The sequence below is a fragment of the Trichogramma pretiosum genome, unplaced genomic scaffold, assembly GCF_000599845.2.
Source record: "Trichogramma pretiosum strain Unisexual culture from Peru unplaced genomic scaffold, Tpre_2.0 scaffold10, whole genome shotgun sequence".
In the NCBI taxonomy this organism is placed as follows: domain Eukaryota; kingdom Metazoa; phylum Arthropoda; class Insecta; order Hymenoptera; family Trichogrammatidae; genus Trichogramma; species Trichogramma pretiosum.
The window spans coordinates 1,775,021-1,784,284 of record NW_019641652.1 but is presented as its reverse complement, the minus strand read 5'-3'; positions in this window follow the sequence as shown (position 1 = coordinate 1,784,284).

The following is a 9,264-nucleotide window of genomic DNA, read 5'->3' as shown; positions in this document are numbered from 1 at the left end:
TATTTTTATTGATAATATATGTGTGTTAATTTCATTTATTCTACTAAAAAATAGAAAATACATTAGCATTTTAAAATAGCGTTGAGGTCCGAAAATGTGTTAGAGATTTAAAGAGAGAAATATTCCACACGAATGATCATCGAAATCCTCGAGAAATCAACGGAGTAAAAAAGTAGATTACTGTAAATATATTTTGCGGCTCTACCTTCTCAATAAACTCGTAATTTCTCAGAAAAGCATCATATGCAGCATATACAAAAATATTGTAAAAAATTCTTATAACCGAAACAAGAAATCACAGCATAAATAAACTTATTCCAGTTGTGTAAATAAAATCTAACGTTGATAAACTTCTTTTATTAAACGCAATCAGCGTGACTGTAGCATGCGAACGACGCGAGTAACTAATTTCACAGTATTATGTGACATTTACGATAAAGTACGCAGACACGTGCCACGCGGAACAGTCAGACAAGCCCATTTCACTTCACGTGCAATACATTTTCAAGAATTCTGCATCTGCTTTGATAATAAAAATAATATATCGTCTTTTAGATTCGATCAAATGACCTAAATAATACTTTAATTAAAAAATAATTGAGATCTTCTGTTTAAATATATTGTTTGAAAGTAACGTCACAGAAAATATTATTATGAGAATTTTGCATAAAACTCTAGTTTAATATTGAAAATTTATTCTTATTTTTAAAATATATTTTCAGAAGTACACATAAAAGCGTCTTTCAGGATATAATATATCAATTTCGCTACGATGCAACGTATTGAGTAGTGAATACTGCATATATCATCACTCGTAATCTGATCAAGTTAAAACGAGTCAACGTAACAAGTGAAAATATTAGTACTTTCAATTTACAATTATGAAATTTGAAAATATTCATACAAGTGAGAAATAGATTTCAATGTGGTTTGTTTTTTTTGCAGTAGCAATTTTTAAACAACCTTCACGACGATTTCTGCAGTTATTGTAGTGTTATATGCGAGTGTTTTATAATGATTGTTGTATTTTGTACATGAGATTGACAAAAAAATACAAAAAAAGTAGGCTCAAGTAAGTCAACTTTGTCAATGTTCGTAAAAAATTTAGTCTTTAATTCTTTCAAGTTCAAATTACTTTTTACATTGAATAATTTTAAACAAAAATTATTTAATGAGTGCATTTTAAATTTGTATTTGTTGCTTCACAAAATGATCAAATAACCGAATTTACTTCTAAATTAATGAACGCTTAATTAAGAACATGGATAATTTCGATTGAATATAGTATCTAAGAGCAATATAGTCATTTATATCATCCGCTTTGCGTGAACCATTAATTATATTTTAATGGGAGATGAAATTAATATAATGCTCACTACAGGAGTTGTTATAGAGTTTATCGGATATCACGCCTCGCAGTAAGGAAGATAAACTCGTGGGATAAAAAATACGGCGAGTATTATTAATAATCTACTAATGAAGCTCCCATAAAAACTGAAAAACAAATGTTGAATAAATTGTGAGATAAAAAGTTTAATGCGTTGTTTTTTAACCATGTGGATTCCTTGCGGATATTTTCAAATAACGTATCAGAAGATTGAGCTTGGCGTTATCGATTTTTTAACGCCACAATGATAATCCACATGCTTAGTGTGAGCCAACTCCACATTGTTCGCCTAAGGAAATGTACTATGTGAAAAAATAAATTTTACAATGAAATTTTTTTTAAAATATATTATAGTATTCCAAGAAGTTATGAGATCATATGAAGATTTCGAAACGATTAACCTAATATTGCTTCCTCATAGAGGAAGCTTTGTGACGGACCGATTTTCAACTTTCATAACTAATAATCGTAGATTTTTTGTATATGTTATTTTCACCTTCCATTGTGTATTAAATAATTTCTAATGGCTATGAAGGTGGCACCCAAACTTCAACGTTCCTGCCAATGAAACGCGTCAATGAAACACAAACACGAATATTAACAAAAAACGTCAAAGTTTATTAAAATTTCGCTGAGTTTATCAGCCTCCTCAGAGCGATTGTTAGTAGCGAACGGCTACATGTCAACTGTTGCCGTTAGCGACAATTTTAATAAACTTTGACGTTTTTTGTTAATATTCGTGTTTGTGTTTCATTGATGCGTTTCATTAGCAGGAACGTTGAAGTTTGGGTGCCACCTTCATAGCCATTAGAAATTATTTAATAATAATCGTAGAGTACTTTTACATATGGGTAAGGCTCAGAATTTTTTAAATAAACCTGCGCTCGTATGTCACCGATCTTGACGCGCTTTTGGTATGTTATAGTACATGATAAAAAAGTGCCAAAACCAAAATTTTGGACCCCCTCCCCCCTCCTACCCCCCTCCTCCCCTATAGACGTCCATTTTCTATCTATATTTTTTCTGAAGGCCTAAAGCTATTAAAAAATCTGAAAAAATTCATGAAGGTACTTTTCAACAATCCAAACAATCTTGAATTTTTTCAGATTTTTCGAGTGCTTCAGGCCTTCAGAAAAAATCATTGAAAATTTAAATTATTTTATTTTCGGTGAAATGGTTCGATGTACCAGACCGGAGTATTTTTTTCTGAATTCTGACGTCAAAAAACGATTCCTTGAATTTTTTCAGAATTTTTCATTCATGTCCATTCAGCCTAGAGCTGAAAAACCGCTTTTTTTCACGAAAATAATTTTTTTAAGGCGCTACGGAGCCTCAAAAAATCTGGAAAAATTTTTTTCTCATTTTGTTCATCAAAATACATAATCTCAAATTTTTTCAGATTTTTTAATTGAAGGCGATAGCGTCTGGAGCCGAAAAACGTTATTTTTAACAAAAAAGGTTCCTGGAACCCGATGGTTCCGGTAAAAAAATTTGAAAAAATTTTTTTTGAATTCCTTGTCAAATTTTAATAAATTTTGACCGTTTCAAAAGTTCGATTGAAGCTTCCTAGCTCATTTTAGAGCATCAAACGAGTTTTATCATTCCTTAATGTCTTCAGAAACGTCTTCAGATATTTTGCACTAATCTTTGTCCTGCTCTAAAATGAGCTAGGAAGCTTCAATCGAACTTTTGAAACGGTCAAAATTTATTAAAATTTGACAAGGAATTCAAAAAAAATATTTTCAAATTTTTTCACCGGAACCATCGGGTTCTAGGAACCATTTTTTGTTAAAAATAGCATTTTTCGGCCCTAGAAGCTATCGCCTTCAATTAAAAAATCTGAAAAAATTTGAGATTACGTATTTTGATGAAAAAAACAAGAAAAAATTTTTTTCAGATTTTTCGAGGCTCCGTACTGTCCTAAAAAAATTATTTTCGTCAAAAAAATCGGTTTTTGGCTTCAAAAGGTGCGTTAGGTAATCTGAAAAAATCTGAAAAAAATTGAGGTTATGTTTTTTAATGCGAAAAATAACTGAAAAAATTTCCGAGTACTACATCGGCTCATACCGCCGTATCTCGATTTTTGAAATTTTCAATGATTTTATCTGAAGGCCTGAAGCACTCAAAAAATCTGAAAAAATTCAAGGTTGTTTGGATTGTGGAAAAGTATTTTTATGAATTTTTTCAGATTTTTTACTTGCTTCATGTCCTCAGAAAAAATATAGATCGAAAATGGACGTTTATACCGGAAGAGGGGGGTAGGAGGGGGGAGGGGGTCCAAAATTTTGGTTTTGGCACTTTTTTATCATGTACTATAACATACCAAAATTTCAGGAAAATCCGTAAACCTCGCCCGCAGGTTTATTTGAAAAATTCTGAATCTGACCCATATATATATTCTTAAACTAGACCGAATGGCTGACACATGTCTGTATGTATGTGTGTGTGTGCGTGTGTGCGTGTGTGTGTGTTTTTTTTTCTTTTTTTTGGATGTATAAATATTTTATTTAGTAGAAAGAGAAAATAGTGGTTTACATGAGTAGCAATGTAGCATATTGTTTTAGACAGTACATAAGATATGTAGATACATCCACATCAATTTCCCTTTGTTCAATCCCCGCGGAAACCGCCGTTAGGCATTACTTCACGGGGGTGGAGGGATTGGCATGATGCGCTTCATGAAGGCTTGGATGGGGTGGCGTCTTTTTCCAGCGGCTTTGTCCGGTCATTCCCTTCTGTCCATTTCTTCGTCTCTCAGTCTTATAACGACTGAGTGGGCGAAGGAAGCAACCGCGAACACGAGCCTGTTGGTGTTTTCCGGCGTCATGACCTCATGGAGCAGGGAGTGTAGTCTCTCTCTTTCTTCGCTGAACCTCGAGCAGTGATTGAATACGTGCTCCGCGTCTCGATGGATGAGGGGTAAACCGGGTATTGCGCGCTTTGATTATGATCGTAGCGTCGGCTATGGTGTTTGAAGAAGCCATGCCCGGTCGAGTTGCGTGAGGTGGTAGTTCAACTCTCCGTGCCTCTTCTCGATCCACTCTGATGTTTGGAATCAGTCGGTGCGTCCATCGGGCCTTTGTCGACCGGTCTCATGCTTCCTGCCACTTGCTTAGCGTTGCCAAGCGTTCCTCGTCCTTTGCGTCCGCTCGGCGGCGGCCGTAGAGCCGCGCTCGCTCGTCCGCGAGAAGGGCCAGCGGTGGTATGCCGGCAAGGACATATGTAGCCGCGTAAGAAACATGCGGCCGGCCTCCGATCACACGCAGACAGGCTCGTCGGTGGGCTGACTCCGCCTGGCGAATGTAGGCTCGCTTTTGTGCGGCTGTGCTCTAGATGGGGGCTCCATACAGGAGTATGGAGTCAACGACGTGGGCATACAGCTTACGTCGGCTACTTCTGGGCCCACCAGAGTTGGGCATGATCTTCGTAAGGACACCGATCACCCCGACTGCCTTCGCGCTGACTGTTCGGTGGTGGTGGTCGAACTTCAGCTTGGCGTCGATGGCCCAGGTAGCGGATGGAGGGGGACGAGCGTATGCTGTGGTCGCCTACCGTGATGGTGATGGTTTCCACTTTCTTCCTGCTGGTGATGAGCAGAGCCTGCGTCTTGTGGCCAGCTGTTTGTAAGCTGAGAGCTTGGAGCGCGCCTCGCACCTGTAGAATGGCAGCGTTCAGATCCTGTTCGATCTGCCGTAGATGCTTGGCGACAGCCACCACTGCGATGTCGTCCGCGAAGCCGACGATACGAACATTGCCCTCGAAGTTGAGGCGCAGGATCGCGTCATACATGACGTTCCACAGGATAGGGCCCAATACTGACCCCTGTGGGACATCTGCTGTGACCTCGTAGGACCATCGCCCGTGGTGAAGTCGAGCTTTCTTGCTGAGAAGTAACTGGAAATTATTTTCAGTAAGTAATCGGGTACGAGCAAACGGCGTAGAGCGGCGAGGATGTTGTCCCACCGGGCCGAATTGAACGCATTCCTCACGTCGAGTGTCACTACGGCGCAGTACTTCTTGGTGCTCTCTTGCCGGTGATGGCCTCACGTGCGGTGGAAATGACGTCTTCGATGGCATCTATCGTTGATCGCCCTTTCTGGAAGCCATACTGTCGCTCCGAGAGGCCTCCGGGTCTCTCTGTGAAAGCCTCAAGCCGATCGCATATGATTCTCTCGAGAATCTTGCCCGCCGTGTCTAACACACACAGCGGAGGACGGCTCGTCAGGAGGTTTGCCTGGCTTTGGGAGCAGGATGAGTCTCTGGCGCTTCCAGCTAGACATGAAAACGCCGGTCTCCAGACACGGAAAATCGAATAGTACTATCAGAAAGCTGAGAAAATTTCCTATCGAATACAGTGGTCAGTTAACATTTTTAGATGAGTTTTGATACTTTTTCAACGACTTGGAAATCGAGCAATAAGTCGTATTTGCGTGGAAAGATGACTTTTCGGCGTCTAAAACATAAGTGACCAAAAAAAAAATTAACTATTTTCAAATTTTATGTTCAAGTGTTTTTTTTCACTCTTAGAGGTCCTAGGAATAATTTGCGGGGGTCCGGGCCGCTGGTCACGCAAAAATCGCTGCTAGGCAAGCGAATAATCGTCAATTTTAGGATAATTTTTAGAGAAAAAAATCGAAAAATTGCGATTTCATCAATTAAAATAATTTTTTAGACTAAAACTAATAATGCCACTTGATTTTACTAGAAAAACCCTAAATTTTAACGTAACCCGCATATCTCTAACATTTTTTAAACCCGTTTTATTATCGGTTTTATAGAGATTTTACGAAAATTTGACGAAAAAACGAGAGGAAAAGTCAATTTTATGTGCTTCGATGTACTGAAATCGCTCAATTGACGTGACCAGTCAATTCAACAGGCAAAAATACATAAGAAATTGTATTGTCTAAATTAATTATAGTGATACAACTATAACTGGCCAGCTATCGTCGAGTTTACGATCTCCACTTAATTTTGCCTCACGTTTTTAAACTTTAAAAATATATCGAGACCGGTTCCCGTCACTTTTTGGACTTCCTGGGCACGGCTTTTTTCATGTCAAACCTTAAACTTTTAAGCTCAGCCTTGAGCCCAGGCTATACCAAAACTTTTTGCAAAAACGGCCCGGTCTAGTGGGGACCCTATTGAGCTTCTTTTCCACATTTTGTCTTTTCCGTACATCCCCGAAGAACGTCAGCGAAGCCGATAATCTTTACTTTGCCTCCGATACGAAGTTGAGGCGCAGAACGGCGTCGTACATGACGTTCCACAGGATGGGCCCCAGGACAGATCCTTGTGGTACGCCTGCAGTGACTTATAGCCTTGTGCATGAAAATGTAGATTTTAAGTGCTTCATGAGAAATCTGACCAACGCTCTAATTTTATGATATGTGAAAACAACACAATTAAAGATGCCATACGGCCAGCTGAGTAAACAGAGGCGGCCTGAGGCCAGATATCTGAAGTAACAGGAAAATAAAACACTTTCTATCTCAATTAATTTATAATCATGTCACACCAATGCATAGCACATGTTTTATGATCTAATGAGCCAGAACACTCGATCACACGTGTTCTGGGGAATCAAATGATTGAGATGTCTGCGATAAATTTGGAATTGGAAGGGATCGAGGAATAAGTAAAAAAAAAGTGAAAGGTGATGAGCCTTGTCGCATAGATGGGCCCCGGTCCCAAGAAATCGGTCTTGTTAGTCAGAGACCGCCGACCCGTAAAGAACTCGTGCAAGTGTCCAAAGTCAAAAGTTCAAAAAGTTATATTAGAATCATCCTTAAAAAGTTAAAGTACAAATAGTAGTTTTTGGAAATTAAACTTTTTGCTACGCGCGGTGCTTAAGTGATTCCAACTTCTCCTCTGAAGATCATTGATTTTCTCCATCGTCCGGGGCAGCGTACGAGAGAGGCATCCTCGAGCCAAGAGGAAGCGCCAGTTTTAGTTTGTGTGTTTTAAGGTCGAGATAAATAAATTAATGTAAGTCATTTTTAAAATTATATAAAAATTGTCAACGTGTTATTATTTCAACCCAACTCCTAACCACTTCTGTGAGAAAGAATTTAAATATAAAAACTACGTAATATTTGTTAATTCAGATGTTACAATCAGACTCTGGTCCGTCGTCCGTATCGTAGTCAAGCTCCCGCGCTGAGAGATAGCTGCCGACTATTCTCAGCAGGTACTCAGGCGTGCGCATTCGGCGTAGTGCGGCGTTGATGTTGTTCCACCGAGCCGAATTAAACGCGTTTTTCACGTCGAGGGTCACCACGGCGCAGTACTTCTTGGTGCCGCGGTTTCATCTCTTGCACGCGATGGCCTGTTGGGCGGTGGCGATGACGTTCTCGATGGCGTTGATCGTCGATCGCCCCTTCCGAAAGCCGTAGTGGTGATCTGAGAGGCCTCCAGGGCTCGCAGTAGTGGCTTCGAGGCGGTCACAGATGATTCTTTCGAGAATCTTGCCCGCTGTGTCCAGCATACAGAGCGGCCTGTACGACGATAGTTCTTCGGGGGGTTTGCCTTGGCAGCAGGACAAGCCTCTGCCTTTTCCAGCACGCTGGAAAGACACCGGTCCGCAGGCACGCCGTGTACACCTGCAAGAAGATGTCAGGGTGCGTGGCAATGGCGATCTTGATAGTGGAGTTTGGTACTCCGTCCGGCCCAGGCGCAGTGTGATCCTTGATCCTCCCGCAAGCTCTTCGAAGTTCTTCCAGGGTGACGGTTGGTACAATTGCTCCTGCCTCTAGTGGTGGTGACAGAGTTGGCTCGTCAGGCACGCGAGGGAAGAGAGCAGCTACTATGCGCGGCGCACTAGGGTCGGAGAGCTTAGAGTATTTGCTCTCGGACCTCTTAAACGGGACATGACTGTCTAGTATGGTTTGCCCCATACGTCCTCATTGACCTCATCGCATAGTTTGCTTCAGCATAGGCGCTTACTGGTCTTGATGGCCGCGCGCAGGAGACGTCTTGCGGAGGCATAGCTCGAGGCGCCTTCATTTGGCCGACCACGTGCTCTCTAGGCGAGCCTTCGCGCTCGCAGGCATGAGCGCCGGAGGTCGGCGATCTCGCTTGTCCATCAGTACACCGCGCAGCAACGGCATCGTCCATTTGACTTGGCCATATACGCGTCGCATGTACTGGTAATGGCGGCTATGAGTCTCGTCGCCATTTCTTCTGTGGGCCCGGGTGGAGCCGCAGCATTGGCCATCATAACTGTGCGGCACTCTGTGTCAAGGGTGCGTGCGTTCCATTTGCAGCTTTGGCGCGTCGTAGGTCCAGGCGGTCTGGCGGTCGCTATCTCAAACACGATGGCTTGATAGTCGCTATGCGTGCAGTAGAGTTCGCTTACGGCCTATGATGTAATTCGAGGAGCGAGTGTGTCGCTGGCGAAGGTGAGATCGATGACCGAATAGCCCAATGCACCGGTGAATGTTGGTGTGTCACCGGTGTTTAACAGTGCAGCTTCGAGGGTGGCCAGCGCGTCTAGGAGGATGGTGCCACGCTGTCTCGTTACTCGACATCCCCACTACGTTGCCCATGCGTTGAAATCGCCCGCGACGATGAGCGGCCTCTTATTCCAGGCTTCCTCGATGATGTTGGCGAGAAGAGCGGAAAATTCTACATCAGCGAGTCTTGGTGGTGCGTAGACACTGAAAAGGTAGATTCCGTTGATTCGGGCCCAGGTGAAAAAGGGACGCGCTCTTGCTGGGCGCTCCTGGACCATGCCCCCTAAGTGCACCCAGATCGCGGCTTGTCTGTTGGCATCAGCTAGCCATGTGTAAGGCGGTCAAGGTGTGTCAAGGTTCTTGTACTGATCGCTCACTACGGCCACGTTGATGCGCTGCTCGAGAATAGTTTGGCTCAGGAGA